At 38.5% G+C, this 15,319-nt stretch overlaps 1 protein-coding gene across 1 annotated transcript in view; it reads left to right on the top strand.

Annotated features, from left to right (window-relative positions):
* The window catches only part of ZNF292 (zinc finger protein 292), a 93,140-nt gene that overhangs the window by 12,795 nt on the left and 65,026 nt on the right, over positions 1-15,319 (top strand). The gene's annotated exons all lie outside the window — the stretch shown is intronic.

A 15,319-nucleotide genomic window follows, 5' to 3' on the forward strand; every position in this document is an offset into this window, starting at 1 on the left:
GTCAGACTTAGTATATACAATATTGTGACCTGTTTATAAAATATTTCTGAAAACGTGACCTGATGTTGTAAATGCTACCTTAAAGAGATTAAAAAAAATTTTTTTTTAACATTTATTCATCTTTGGGAGACAGAGACAGAGTGTGAGCAGAGGAGGGGCAGAGAGAGGGAGACACAGAATTTGAAGCAGCCTCCAGACTCTGAGCTGTCAGCACAGAGCCCAGTGTGGGGCTTGAACTCCCAGACTGCGAGATCATGACCTGAGCTGAAGTCGAAAGCTGAGCCACCCAGGCGCCCCAAAGAGAAATTATTTTTAACACAAAAAAGACATTTGAGGATTTACCTATCTTCATTGAAACCATTTGTGGTGTTTGACACCCCCCCGCCCCCCCCCCCGGGGGGGGGGCGAATCTTTTCTAAATCTTGTTTTCCTTGATGAAAGAAACCTGTTCTTTGTATCCTGTCTTTCCTATATACTTTTCTTGACAGCCCATTAGATACTGTGAATTAATGGTTTGGGATTCTAAGGACACTGGTTTTAATTTCCACAAAATTGTTTATTGTGACCCTTGGCATGCTTCTTATAATTTTTCTTTGTTTCTTTATCCTTGAAATGGAAATGATACAGACCTTTGCTGTAAGAATTGATAAAAGGCGTAGTTATTTTAAATGATTGTTAAAATATAAAAACATTTTCATTTACACTTAGAGACTACTTTGGAACCACCTTTGATGTTTTATATGTGATAATGACCCAGCATAATTTGGAAACTCTGTCATTTTCAATGCCATCTATTATCATCACTTTGAAAAATAACAATTACTGATTTACCAAATTTTTTGAAGTCTATATTCTAGAGAAGGTGGAATTTGATCTTATAATAATTTATTAAAAAAATATTTTGTGGTGCCTGGGTGGCTCAGTCAGTTAAGCATCTGACTTCGGCTCAGGTCATGATCTCATGGTTTGTGAGTTTGAGGCCCGCATCGAGCTCTGTTGACAGCACAGAGCCTGGAGCCTGCTTCAGATTCTGTCTCCCTCTTTCTCTCTCCCTTCCTCGCTCTCTCTCTGTCTCTGTCTCTCTCTTTCTCTCCCTCTCAAAAATAAATAAACATCAAAAAATATTTTTAAAAAAATCTTTTTATTTTGGTGATGTGAAGGGGAAAGAGATTACTTGTGTGTGGCTTTACCATTGAAACCTTTCCTTCATCCAAAATTTGAAACCTGGGATTTGAGAGGCTGGGGATGAGAGAAGGTGTATTATATTATAACTAAAAGTATAGATTTTGAATTATGGTTTGAATTACAACTCCCTTATTGGACTTCAGGCTTGGTTTTGTGTCTGTGTCCTCATCTATAGACAAGGTAATAATATCTGTGTTCAAGCTGTTGTGATTAAGGCATAATGTTTGCTGATCACTTTGCATATTATGATGCTGGAAGTACACAGTAAATGCTAGATATTAATACACTTAAGAGGACTAGATCTGAAATTGTCCCTCATGAATATTAATATTAGTAAAATACTGTTTATTGTCATCTAGATAGTGGTTTTGAAACTTAAAAATTTTTTTTTGTTAAGGGAACTCCTTTCCTCTACCCCGAAGTCTTACTTGATATCTTGATGTATAAAACAGCAAAGTTTGACAAGGACTGATCTAACACAAAACAGTACCATGCCAGAGTTATAAAAGGGGTTCAGGCATACTTCTTTTATGACATTATTTTCTTAAACAACTGGGATTTTTTCCCTTTATTTTTCTTAATTTTACTCCTTTCTTCTTTGTATTCTGGTGAAGATAGTTTATGAATGACATAATAAAGCCATCACTAACAATTTTCATATATTGTATTTAGTTTTTAAAGAGTTTTAATTGTGCTGCTTACTTTTGTTTTACATACCATGCATGTTAAGTAAACTCATTTTTTTGGCACCTGAGATTTAAAATAAATTTATTTCTCTGGAAGCATGGAGCTGACATGTATGTTGTTTGAATAGAGAAATCATACCTTCTCAGAGGAACAATAAACATTAAATACTAGTGAAACTTAAAACAATTTTTTTTTTTAATAGTGAAACTTAGGGGCGCCTGGGTGGCTCAGTTGGTTAAGCATCCAACTTCAGCTCAGGTCATGATCTCAGGGTTTGTGAATTTGAGCCCCGCATTGGGCTCAGTGCTGACAGCTCAGAGCCTGGGGCCCGCTTTGGATTCTGTGTGTGTGTCTCTCTCTGCCCCTCCCGCCTCTCAAAAATAAACAAACATTAAAGCAATAATAAAAAAATAGTGCAACTCACACACAAATAGTTCTACAGATATACTGAGTGCTAAGGTTTTAATCTTTTTTAAAGTTTATACAGAAGACCTATGCCATCTTACACATTCCCCCAAATCTTCATCTTATTTTCTCTGGAGCTTTCATTTTCTTCCTAGTGTTTCCAGAGTAGTGGCTGTTCCCTGGAAAGTGGATCTTTCCATCAGTGCAGTTGAGATTCTCCCCCCCTCAGAGAACCTTTCCACTTTTCCTGTGTCTTCGTCATTTTTCTTTCCATCATTCCTGACCTTGAACTTGCAGATATGTCTTTTTCATCTTTTTGCTTTGTTGTCATTTATCTTTTTTTTTTTTCCTTTTCTTTTCTCTCTCTGTCTCTTTTAAGTTTATGTATTTTGAGAGAGGGAGAGAGTGCAAGTGGGGAAGGGGCAGAAAGAGGGAGACAGAATCTCAAGCAGGCTCTACACTGTCACCATGGAACCCAATGCAGGGCTCGAAGTCACAAACAGAGAGATCATGACCTAAGCCGAGATCAAGAGTCGATGCTTAACTGACTGAGCCACCCAGGTGCCCCTGTTGGTCGTTTATATTAGGATTTTTTTCATTTTCTTTAAGCCCGTCTCTCCACATATGAAACTTCTACCTTAAAAAGGGGCCTTTTAATCTTGTTTTCTAATCTTTACTGCCACACTTCTTGGAAAGTTAACCATATTTGTTGTCTTTATTTCTTACGTTCCTTTGCAGTTTGGGTTCTACCCATCGTACTAAAGAAAATGTTCTTTTAAAGGTCACTTGCTCAGCATATTTGTAATACATTATTAAGTGTAGACCCAGGTAGCAATCCAGCAGCTCAGATTACTTCACGTGTTTGCATTGTTTGTAAGAAAGTGTAATTGTCCACATTTTAAAAATTACAAGCTTTGGAGTGCCTGGGTGGCTCAGTCAGTTAAGTGTCTGACTTTTTTAAATTTTTTTTAATGTTTATTTTTGAGAGAAAGAGAGAGACAGAGCATGAGCGGGAGAGGGGCAGAGAGAGAGGGAAACACAGAATCTGAAGCAGGCTCCTGGCTCTGAGCTGTCATCACAGAGCCCTACACGGGGCTCAAACCACAAGATCATGACCTGAGCCGAAGTCGGACACTCAACTGACTGAGCCACCCAGGCGCTCCTGTGTCTGACTCTTGATTTTGGCTCAGGTCATGATCTCACTGTTTGTGAGTCCAAGCCCTGCATCATGCGCTCTCCTGTCATTGCAGAGCCTGCTTTGGATCCTCTGCCCCCCCCACCCATCCTTCCCCTACTCTCACGTGTGCATTTTCCTTCTCAAAAATAAATAAACATTTATTTAAAAAGTTATAAGCTTTGGGGCCCCTGGGTGGCTGACTTCGGCTGAGGTCATGATCTTGCAGTTTGTGAGTTTGAGCCCCACTTTGGGCTCTGTGCCTACAGCTCAGAGCCTGAAGCCTGCTTCAGATTCTATGTCTCCCTCTCTCTCTGCCCCTCCCCTACTCTCTGTGTCTCTCTCAAAAATAAACATTAAAAAAGTTTATGAAAAGTTATAAGCTTTCATATTGAAATATGGATGTTTGGCTTAATCTTGGAATGTCAGGAATCTGGCAGTATTAGACTCATTCATGGCTACAAACTGAAGTATCTTGCCTGCTCAGCCTCTGTTGGCATTTTAAATGTTTGTGATCTTAAGTTCATCTCCCTTCAGATTTATTTACACTGCTCTCCTAATCTTCTGCCTTTTGTGACTGCTCCTTAGTCACCTTCACTGACTCTCCCTTTTACCTGCTGTAGTTCCACAGTAATTATTAGCTACCATTGATTTATTTAAAAGGCTAGATTCAATATTTCAGGATTTTTTTTTGGTGTCATTTCCTCATATGTTCTTTTCTTCCTTGCACTCTTCATGAGTAACCCTCAACCATTTTTCCCACTTTATCATCGTGTCTGAAATTGGAGTCTCATCAGAAAGAGGCTCATGATGCCCTAGTTGATAATCCATGATTTACATACTAATCTTCAGTTGTCATCCACTCTGACAGCATCCCCTGTCACTCTGGATAGCATTTCCAGTTATCCATTCTTTTATTTATTTTTAAATGTTTGTTTTTTGAGAGAGAGAGCACACGTGTGGGGGAGGTACAGAGAGAGGTGGGAACAGAAGATCTGAAGTAGACTCCATGCTGACAGCAGAGAGCCCGATGTGGGGCTTGAAGTCATGAACCCCAACATCATGACCTGAGCCAAAGTCAGATGCTTAATCGACTGAGCCACCCAGGTGCCCCAGTATCCATTCTTTTAGATCTTACTACTCTTCTTAGCCCTTAGCTCTTATTTCCAGCTCTCTGGAACTCTTCCTCATGGAGTTCAGCAGGTACTTCTAATTAAATAAGTTTGAAATTGTACTCATCACTCTCCCTTACATTCTTCCACTCCCACAAAACAGAAAGGTAGTTAGTATTGGTGACATTTCCCCCACTCACACTTAAACTTAGGATTTGAAACCTTGAGCCATTTTTAACTCCTCCTTTCACCTCCACAATCAACTCACCAAGTTCTGTTGATTTTATTCATGCACTGCTTCCTGTAGCCTTCTCTGGCTAGATCTGATATATTAATCAGTGGCCACTTAGTTTCTTGCAGCAAGAAAACTCAAAGATTTTTTTTTCATGAAGGTGCTTTTCTGTCCTCCATTCTCTCCAATCTGTCTTTATATTGTCTCTAAGATAATCAGTTATCTTTTTAAAGCATATCACATCATATACTTTCCTTAAAGATTTTATTTATTTAACAATTTTTTAACAATCCTCTTTTTAAATTTTTTAATTTATTTTTGAGAGAGAGAGAGAGACAGCATGAGCTGGGGGAGGGGCAAAGAGAGAGAGGAAGACACAGACTACGAAGCAAGCTTCAGGCTCTGAGCTGTTAGAACAGAGCCAGATACAGGGCTTGAACTCACAAACTGTGAGATCATGACCTGAGCCGAAGTCAGACACTTAACTGACTGAGTCACCCAGGCACTCCTTAAAGATTTGAAAAGGCAGCCCATTGTTGAAGACTTCAGGTTCTGTGTTAGATATCATGAGGTGAAATCTCAGTTCTACCATATAGCAGCTGTGGATTCAGTTCCTTAACCTATTAAATGAGGATAATACTACTTCATAGGATTGTGAGGATTAAATGAGGCATCATCACAGTGCCCATCACATTAGTAAGCACCACATAAGAAGCTGTTCCGTGAAAAATAAAATTCAAGTTCACTTGCCTACGTTCAGATTTATGACCTGGCTCCCAACGCACCAGCTTGGCTAATTGGGAGCCGTATTTCTTCTCTGTAGCCTTAAGTCTTTATGTTTTGTTCTTATACTATAATTTTCATATCTTCCCTCACCTCTGTGCTTTGGCTTTAGCTTTTTCCTTTAGTGTTTCCTCTTATCAACCCCATATCTCTACATTTCTTTCCCTCAATCTGATAAAATTATTAGGTATTAGATTTCTAATGAGGCTTTCCTACACTCCTAAATGGATTTAATGACATATTTGCCTTATTTATATTAGACTTTTATGTTTTTTCTGGCTTTTATCAAAGTTTCTGTATTATGATTGTTAGTCTCCTCAACTTACTCCCAAATTGGTGCTTCTTAAAAACAGGGGCCGTGTCTTATTTTACTGAATCATGGGTAATTAAATCTTGTTGAATGTTTTTCTCCTCTTTTTCCTTTGAATAGATGTTTTAATTATTGGAGAGTAGAGTGAATTTTGTGCTCCTAAGAGGCTGTTACTTACTGAAATTAGGTTTCTTTTGACCACTTTTATTTCATCTCAGTTCTCACATTAGGTATCAGTGTTCAGGCAAGTATTGAGTTGGGTCAAATACATATAGTTCTTATGAAGTATACGTGAGCATATGATTAATAATAGTCATCTTAATAGCTTATATTTATTAAATGCTGTGTGCCAGGAACTATTCAAAATGTGTGTATTTGTGGGAGAGAGAGAACATGTGTGTGCGTGCGTGTGTGTGTGTGTGTGTGTGTGTGTTGGGGCAAGAAAGGGAGAGAGATTGAAATTGAGAGATGAACTCAATTCTCAACAACTCTCTGAAGTAGGTAGAATTACTATTCCTATTTATATGAGATTGCTAAGGCACAGAGAAGTAAATAACTTGGCTAAGTAAGTAACTATGATTTAATGTTTAAAAAACAAAAAGCAAAACGCAAATTAAATAAATTTTTTTTTCCTTTAGGGAGGAATCCGTAGGTGTTGTTTTTTGACATTTCTTTTAGGGTACAGAGGGAATTTGTAATAGTAAACTTGAAGAATTTGATTTCCTTTTTCTTTAAGTTTTATTTATTTATTTTGAGAGAGAAAACACGAGTAGGGGAGGGGCAGAGAGAGAGCAAGAATCCCAAGTAGGCTCTGCACTTTCGGCACAGAGCCCAATTTGGGGCTTGAACTCACGAACCACGAGATCATGACCTGAGCTTAACCGACTGAGCCACTCAGGCACCCCAGGAATTTGAAATTAAACTTTAGGAAAGTAGAATAATGAATGTAAGCCTTTTACTATTGTAGTGGAGATTAATTACTAGCCTTATTTAAGAACGTATTAATTAGGGCTCTTGGTTTAGCAATAGTGGGAATTTTATTAGTTTTGAATTTATTTGAGTAATGTATGAATCTTTTAAAGGTAATTGATACAGGAGTGCCTGAGTGGCTCAGTAAGTACATTGGGCGTCTGACTCTTGATTTCGGCACAGGTCATGATCCCGGGGTAGTGGGATTGGCCCATGTCAGTCTCTGCACTGAGAGTGAAGCTTGCTTGGGATTCTCTTTCTCCCTCTGCCCCTCTTCCTTGCTTCCACTCTCTCACTGTCTCTAAAATAAAAAATTTATAAAGGTGATTGATATTTATAAACTATAATGGGAGCAGCTGGTTGAAGAAATCGGTTTCTAAGCTCTGTGTATAACTAAGATAATTTCTTTGTTGGATTAAGAAAAAAATCTACATTTGTAAGGTGTTTTGTCTCTTTATTTGGCACAAAGAAGTACCTAAAAATCATAGGAAAAAATTGGGTCATTGTTTACATCGACGATATTTAAGCTGCTTTTAATTGAGTATTCTATCAGTAAACATTTGAATATGAAGCCTCAGTATAGGAATGTCTAATTATAAATCATATATATTTATATTTATAGACTGTAGTCCCCCCTCTTATCCACTATTTCACTGTTCTTGCAGTTTTGGTTACCCATCATCATGTGTGGTCCAGAGCAGACGATCCTCCTTCTGACATATAGTCAGGTCACTAGTAGCCTAATGCTACATCACAGTACCTATATCGTTCACCTCACTTTGTCTCATCACGTAGGCATTTTATAGTTTTATCCTAAGAAGAAGGGTTAGTACAGTACAGTAAGATATTTTGAGAGAGTATGTATACACACACACACACACACACACACACACACTCTCCACATATACCTATTATTACAGCTTATATACTTATTTCGGTCTGAGTACTGGATTATAAAGTTTATGTTTTAGATATATTCAATAGAAAAAGTCCCCCCACTTTTGTCCTTCACTGTATACTCTCTCTCTCTTTGAAACCACTGGTTTATAGTGCTATGAGTAGCTGAGGTTTCTGAGATATATTCTTAAATATAATAATATATTTGCTTATTTTTCCCATTTTCAGATTGTACTGGAGAAATGACAGCAGTGACAGCAAATTTTTTTAATTATTGTCTTTTAGTCACACTTGATGTTGTGTGTATTTCCAGTTTGTTTTTTGTCATGCTTTACCCTTTATGATGACACCTGAGTATTAAGTGTGCCGGTTATCATATTCCCTCTCAGCTCTGAATCAACTCTTACTTGCTCTGTGATATTGGATGCTTTAAGCATTTCTTCTTTGATTGATGTTAAACTTTGTCAGTAGAGGATACTGAGGGGACACTACACAAGGAAGGGGTTTCTGTTTTTGTTTCTTATTCCTTCTGCATGGCTACTAGTGGCACAGGTATGGGGACATCTAGTGGTCCTCTGCCCCAAAAGAATGCCCACAGTAGACACATTCTTGGTAAACTTACAACCCCAGCCCCAACTTAGTGACCACCTCACCAGTTCCTCTGCCATGGACATTGCACACCCCAGATATCATGTCTCCTTCCTGGAGAGCTAGCAGCCAACACCCCAACTCCCCCTGCACATCTGCTTATACCACAGAGGGTTGTTTTCCTATTGCTCTCCTATGCAGCCACTGCTGGGTCAGGCTCCCGGTTTCATCTCCCTTTGTGTGCTCACTAACCAGCTTGTTAGGCCCATACAACCCAACCTGGTGAGCTTCTTTGCCATCCAGTAGGCTGCAACCACACCTTCTCTTTGGTCCATACCCTAGTTCTGGGGAACGGCCTTCTACGTTTGTTTCTGTCTTGGGTACTCTCACTGAGTCTTCTGGTATTCTTTAGTATTCTCTCCATGCATTTATATGTGTTACTCCTCTGTTATAATTAATAATTCTTTAAATGAAACTTTTTATTTTCAAATTACTGTGTGATTCCTGTTTCTTGGTTGGACCCTATTCGATGCAGTAGGCTAAAATGAAATAAATTACATACTATACTTACACATTAAGCCTGTAGATTAGTACCAATACTTTTCCCCTCATAACCATGGCATATTTGGGTCATCACCTCGTCCATGGAAAAGTAAATTTAGTATTAATAAAGTCACTATGGTTGTAAAATTCATTTATTCATTCTACTGGGATTGTAATTGTGCAGGAGTCATCCTTAAAAGCCACTGGTGCCAAAAATTGTTAAGGATGAGGGAATGGAATGAATATGTTTTCATGGTTAAATATATCTCTAAACAATCTAAACATCAAGTGAGAACTTTTCAATTCTATTAAGATATTAGCATATCTGATAGCTCAAAAAATTTCTACCTGGTCATTTCTTTTTGTCTTTGTTTTTTTTTTTTTTTTAATTTTTTTTTAACGTGTATTTATTTTTGAGACAGAGAGAGACAGAGCATGAACGGGGGAGGGTCAGAGAGAGGGAGACACAGAGTCTGAAACAGGCTCCAGGCTCTGAGCTGTCAGCACAGAGCCTGATGCGGGGCTCGAACTCATGGACCATGAGATCATGACCTGAGCTGAAGTCAGCCACTCAACTGACTGAGCCACCCAGGCGCCCCTGGTCATTTCTTTTTGAATATTAACAAATGACAGTCATGTGAATTATCTTTTAAAAAGTTACCCAAGGGGCGCCTGGGTGGCTCAGTTGGTTAAGTGCCTGGCTTCGGCTCAGGTCATGATCTCATGGTTTGTGAGTTTGAGCCCCACATCAGGCTCTGTGCTGATAGCTTGGAGCCTGGAGCCTGCTTCGGATTCTGTGTCTCCCTCTTTCTCTCTATCCCTCCTCGACTAGTACTCTGTCTCTCTCTGTCTCTCAAAAATAAATAAATGTTAAAAAAAAAATTAAAAAATAAATAAAAAGTTACCCAAATAGGAGGTTGGATTAAAAGAAAAGCACACCCCATACTCCCAGAGGATGTGGGACTGGTAAGGCAAAGGAGACACAGAAGTGGTGTTGTGACTGATTTCTTAGTAGTGCTGACTTGTTAAATGTTTTACTTGCAGACCTCTAAATTTGATTGTTCATCGTTTTCATATTTGAGTTTTCGTGTGAGGTTTTAAAATCAGTAGCTTTGCTAATTTTAAGATCTCTTCATATTTTTCATAACATTTGCCACATATCTGCAGTTATTTCTGTGCATTTGATTAGTGTTCTGTTAATACTGCCTTCAGTTCCCAGGAATTCTTCTCAATTCAGTGGATACTGGATTTCTGACTTCTGTGTTGGCTTTTGTGCACCCTAGTTCTAGCTTTCTCTTTGAAGGTGTGATATGTATTTAAAATAAATGATGATGTCTCAAGATATTGAAGGAGGAAAGAATAAAATTGATTGTTGATTTTATAGCAACATTTGTTAAATCTATATCCAATAGCCTATATACTGGTACAGAAGTAATGAATCTGTATGTTGCAATAAATAAATTATGTTATTATGTTATTTATAGTAAAATCAGTAAAACAGTAGGATACCAGAATCTTGTTTGAGGGGGTTCCTACCTCCTGGTCCTACTGCTTTAACTTCACTGTTTGTGACAACTTAGTGTAGAGGTATAATTGAAGATAAAACTGATGTCCCTGGCTCTGTAGATGATGATCTTACCAATGGAACATTTATCTAGTTAGTATTTTAAGTAAATTTATATTTATTCTTATATTTTAAAAAGTTTATTTTTATTTTTTTAATATTTATTTTTTTTCAGAGACAAAGCATGAGCGGGGGAGGGGCAGAGAGACAGAGACACAGACACACACACACAGAATCCAAAGCAAGCTCCAGCCTCTGAACTGTCAGCACAGAGCCCGATGCAAGGCTCGAACCCACCAACTGCGAGATCATGACCTGAGCCACCCAGGTGCCCCTAAAAGTTAATTTTGAGAGAGCACAAGTGGGGGAGGGGCAGAGAGAGAGAGAGAGAGAGAGAGAGAGAGAGAGAGAGAGAATCCCAAGCAGACTCTGTGCTTACTTTGGGCTCAGTTGCTGGGTTCGTGAGATTATGACCTGAGCCTAGATCAAGAGTTGGATGCTTGGGACACTTGGGTGGCTCAGTCATTTGGGAGTCCCACTCTTGTTTTCGGCTCAGGTCATGATCTTGTCGTTTGTGGGTTTGAGCGTCACATTAGGGTCTTCACTGACAGTGCAGTGCCTACTTGGGATTCTCTCTCTCCCCTGTCTCTCTGCCCCTACTCAGTTCGTGCTCTCTCTCTCTCAAAATAAACTTTATTTTTTTCCAAAATAAATAAACTTGAAAAAAATTGAAAAAAAAGAAAGAATTGGACACTTAACCGATTGAGTCACCAAAGCGTCCCTAAAAGCAAATGATCTTTTCTGTAGAGGAGCCTAATTTTTTAAAACTTGGGATATAATTGCTATGTGTACAGTGAATGTTTTTGAAAGGGAAAAAAAATACTTCTCAAAAAAGTTACAAAAAGAGAGTGCCTGGGTGGCTCCGTTGGTTGAGCATCTGACTTTGGCTCAGGTCATGATCTTATACTTTCTAGGTTTGAGCCCCACGTCTGTGCTGATAGCTCAGAGCCTTGAGCCTGCTTCGGATTCTGTGTCTCCCTCTTTCTGCTTCTCCCCCTGCTTGTGCGTGCACATGCTCTCTCTTCCTCTGTCTCTCTCCCTCTCAAAAGTAAATAAATAAACGTTAAGAAAAAAAAATTTTTTTAAGTTACAAATACAAATTCTGCCCCCTCACTTGCAATGGAAACAATGCTATTTTATTTTGTTCTTTGACATGTGAAATTTTGTGAGGGTGTAATGTGCTAGATAAAGATAATTATAGGGGAATGAACCTGATCATCTTAAAGGAAAATAGGATTTTTGCAACAGTAAGAATAATAGAGAAGAAAATAATTCATATGTTGCTGTCAAATATGTATTTTTTGTTTCAGGGTAGCTCCTGCAAGAAAATACAACATGAAATTCATATGGCATGTATTGTATCTTACTAAGAAGTTACTTAAAAAAAAAAGCCTCCTTCAATTAACACAATATGCCAATTTAAGTAACAGTAATAATTTTAAGGGGCACCTTGGTGGCTCTGTCAGTTAAGTGTCTTGATTTCAGCTCAGGCCATGATCTCAGGGTTGTGAGATCAAGCCTGGAGTCAGACTCTGAGCTGAGTGTGGAGCCTGCATAAGATTCTCTCTGCCCCTCCCTGTGCATGCTGTCTCTCTTTAAAAAAATTTTTTTTAGGGCGCCTGGGTGGCGCAGTCGGTTAAGCGTCCGACTTCAGCCAGGTCACGATCTCACGGTCCGTGAGTTCGAGCCCCGCGTCAGGCTCTGGGCTGATGGCTCGGAGCCTGGAGCCTGTTTCCGATTCTGTGTCTCCCTCTCTCTCTGCCCCTCCCCCGTTCATGCTCTGTCTCTCTCTGTCCCAAAAATAAATAAACGTTGAAAAAAAAAATTAAAAAAAAAAAAAAAAAAAAAATTTTTTTTAATGTTTGTTTTTGAGAGATATAACATGAGCAGGGGATGGACAGAGAGAGAAAGGGAGACACAGATTCCAAAGCAGACTCAAAACTACTTCATTCTTTTTAAATGAAACATTTCATAGTATGGACACACCATAAATTATTTTTTTAAGTTTATTTATTTATTTTGAGAGAGCACCCACACCATTGGGTGACGGGCAGAGAGAGGAGAGAGAGCATGGAGCCTGACATGGGGCTCGATCTAACAACCCTGAGAGCCTGAGCTGAAATCAGAGCCAGACGCTTAACTAAGTTACCCAGGCACCCCTCATTATGGTTTTGATTTGTATTTTCCTGATGAATGATACTGAGCACCTGTTCCTATATATACCTTTTGGCCATTTGTATGTCTCCTTTGGGAAAATGTCTCCATTTTTTAGTTGGATTTTTTTTTGTTCTTAAGTCATGAGTTCCTTACACATTTCAGATATGAACCCCTTATTGGTATATAGTTTGCAAATATTTTCTCCCATATCATAGGCTTCCTTTTAATTTTGTTGATTGTTTCCTTTGCTACCGAAGCTTTCTAGTTTGATGTAGTCCCACTTGTCTATTTTTGCTTTTGTTGCCTGCGCTTTTGGTGTCATATTCCAAAAAAAATCATTGCTAAGAGCAATGATTGCTAACTTTTTTCTGTTTTCTTCTAGGAGTTTTATGGTTTCTGGTCTTATTTACATTTTTGTCTTCAATATATTTCAAGTTAATTTTTATAAGTGGTATGAGATGGGGGTCCAGTTTCATTCTTCTGTATATGAATATTCAGTTTTCCAAAGAGCATTTATTGAAGAGACTTTCTCCATTGTGTGTTCTTGGCAACCTTGTCAAAAGATTAGTTGTCCATATACATATGGGTTTATTTCCAGGCTCTCTATTATATTCCACTGATCTATATATCTCTTTTTATGACAGTGTCACCCTGTTTTGATTACTGTAGCTTTGTAATACAGTTTGGAAACCAGGAAGTGTTGATGCATCCATCCTTGTTCTTTCTTAGGATTGCTTTGGTAATTTGGGGTCTTTTGCGGTTCCATACAAATTTTAGGATTGTTTATTCTATTTCTGTGGCAAATGTCATTGGACTTTTGATAGAATTGCATTGAATATGTGGATTGCTTTGGGTAGTTACAGACATTTTAACAATATTCTTCCAATCCATGAGCATGGAATATTTTTCCATTTACAGGTTTCTCCCACTAGCCTAAGGTAGAGCGTTACTGTGAAACTTCACAAGCCAAAATTGTGTAAAGTGAAGCAGGTATTTCATAAAAGCAAAAATCCTCTTTAGATTTCTCTCAGGTACTAATGTAGGTCTTTAGTAAAAGCAAACCCATAAAGTGAACTTTCAGATAGTGAGGGAAACCTGTATCTTCTGTGGGTTTTTTTTTTTTTTCATTGATGTCTTAGAGTTTTTAGGGTATAGGTCACCTCCTTGGTTGAATTTGTTCGTAAGTATTTTATTGGTTTTGATGGTATTGTCAGTGGGATTATCTTCTTTATTGTTTTTTCAGATAGCTTGTTATTAGTTAGAAATTCATGATAGAAATAGAAATAATATTATTAGAAATGCAAATGATTTTTGTATTTTGGTTTCATACCTTGCAAGTTTACTGAATTTGTGTCTTTTCATTTCAAAAAAATTTTTAACATTTACTTATTTTTGAGAGAGAGAGAGAGAGAGACAGAGTGGGAGCAGGGGAGGGGCAGAGAGAAAGGCAGACACAGAATCCGAAGCAGGCTCCAGGCTCTGAGCTGTCAGCACAGAGCCTGACGCGGGGCTCAAACTCAGGAACTGCAAGATCATGACCTGAGCTGAAGTCGGACACTTAACCGACTGAGCCTCCCAGGCGCCCCATGTGTCTTTTCATTTCTCAATGGAGTTTTTTGAAGTGTAAAATTTTTAACTTTGATGAAGTTCAATTCATCAACTGTTTCTTTTTAGACATTATGCTTTTATTTTTTTTATAAAATTTTTTTAATCAAATGTTTATTTTTGAGAGTGAGAGAGAGCATGAGCGTGGGAGGGCAGAGAGAGAGAGAGGGAGACACTGAAACTGAAGCAGACTCCAGCCTCTTAGGTGTCAGTACAGAGCCTGATGCGGGGCTTGAACTCACAGACTGCGAGATCATGACCTGAGCTGAAGGTGGATGCTTAACCAACCGAGCCACTCAGGCACCCCTAGATCATGCTTTTTAGTGTTGTATCTAAGAACTCTTTTCCTAACCCAGTGTCACTAAGATTTCATCCTGTGTTTTTTTCTAGAAGTTTTACAGGTTTGGCTCTTCATTTAAGTATGGTCCATTTTGAGTTAATTTTTATATATGATGTAAACGTCTCATTTCTCTTTTATGTATGTGGATATCCAGTTGTCCCCCTACCATTTGTTATGTTGAGAATGGATCACATCTCCTTATAGTTCAGTTTATGTTGATTAACATTTTTCCTAGGAAAAAGAGGTAACTTATTTATTTGTCTTTAATCAAAGCTCTCTATGGATCAGTGAGCATAAATATAAGTAGGGAAAAACTGGATTTTTTTTTTTTAGTTTTTTTAATTTTGAGAGAGAGAAAGTGCAAACGGGAAGGGCAGAGAGAGAGGGAAAGAGAATTTCAAGGAGGCTCTGCACGGTCAGCACAGTCCCATGCAGGGAGGGCTTGAACTCCCAAATCGGGAGATCATGACCTGAGGCAAAGTCAGAAACTTAACTAACTGAGCCACACAGGTGCCCCAGAAAAAACTGGATTCTAATGAATTTTGTTACCATCCAGGATAGTTACTAAAAGTTCTAGAGGCACCTGTCTTTGCTGACAGCTCAGAGCCTGCTTTGGATTCTGTGTCTCCTCTTTCTGCCCCTCCCCTGCTTGCTCTTGCACACACGTGTATTTTCTCTCTTTCTCTCTCAGAATAAATAAATAAACAT

This window comes from Prionailurus viverrinus, chromosome B2 (assembly GCF_022837055.1).
Source record: "Prionailurus viverrinus isolate Anna chromosome B2, UM_Priviv_1.0, whole genome shotgun sequence".
NCBI classification, from domain to species: domain Eukaryota; kingdom Metazoa; phylum Chordata; class Mammalia; order Carnivora; family Felidae; genus Prionailurus; species Prionailurus viverrinus.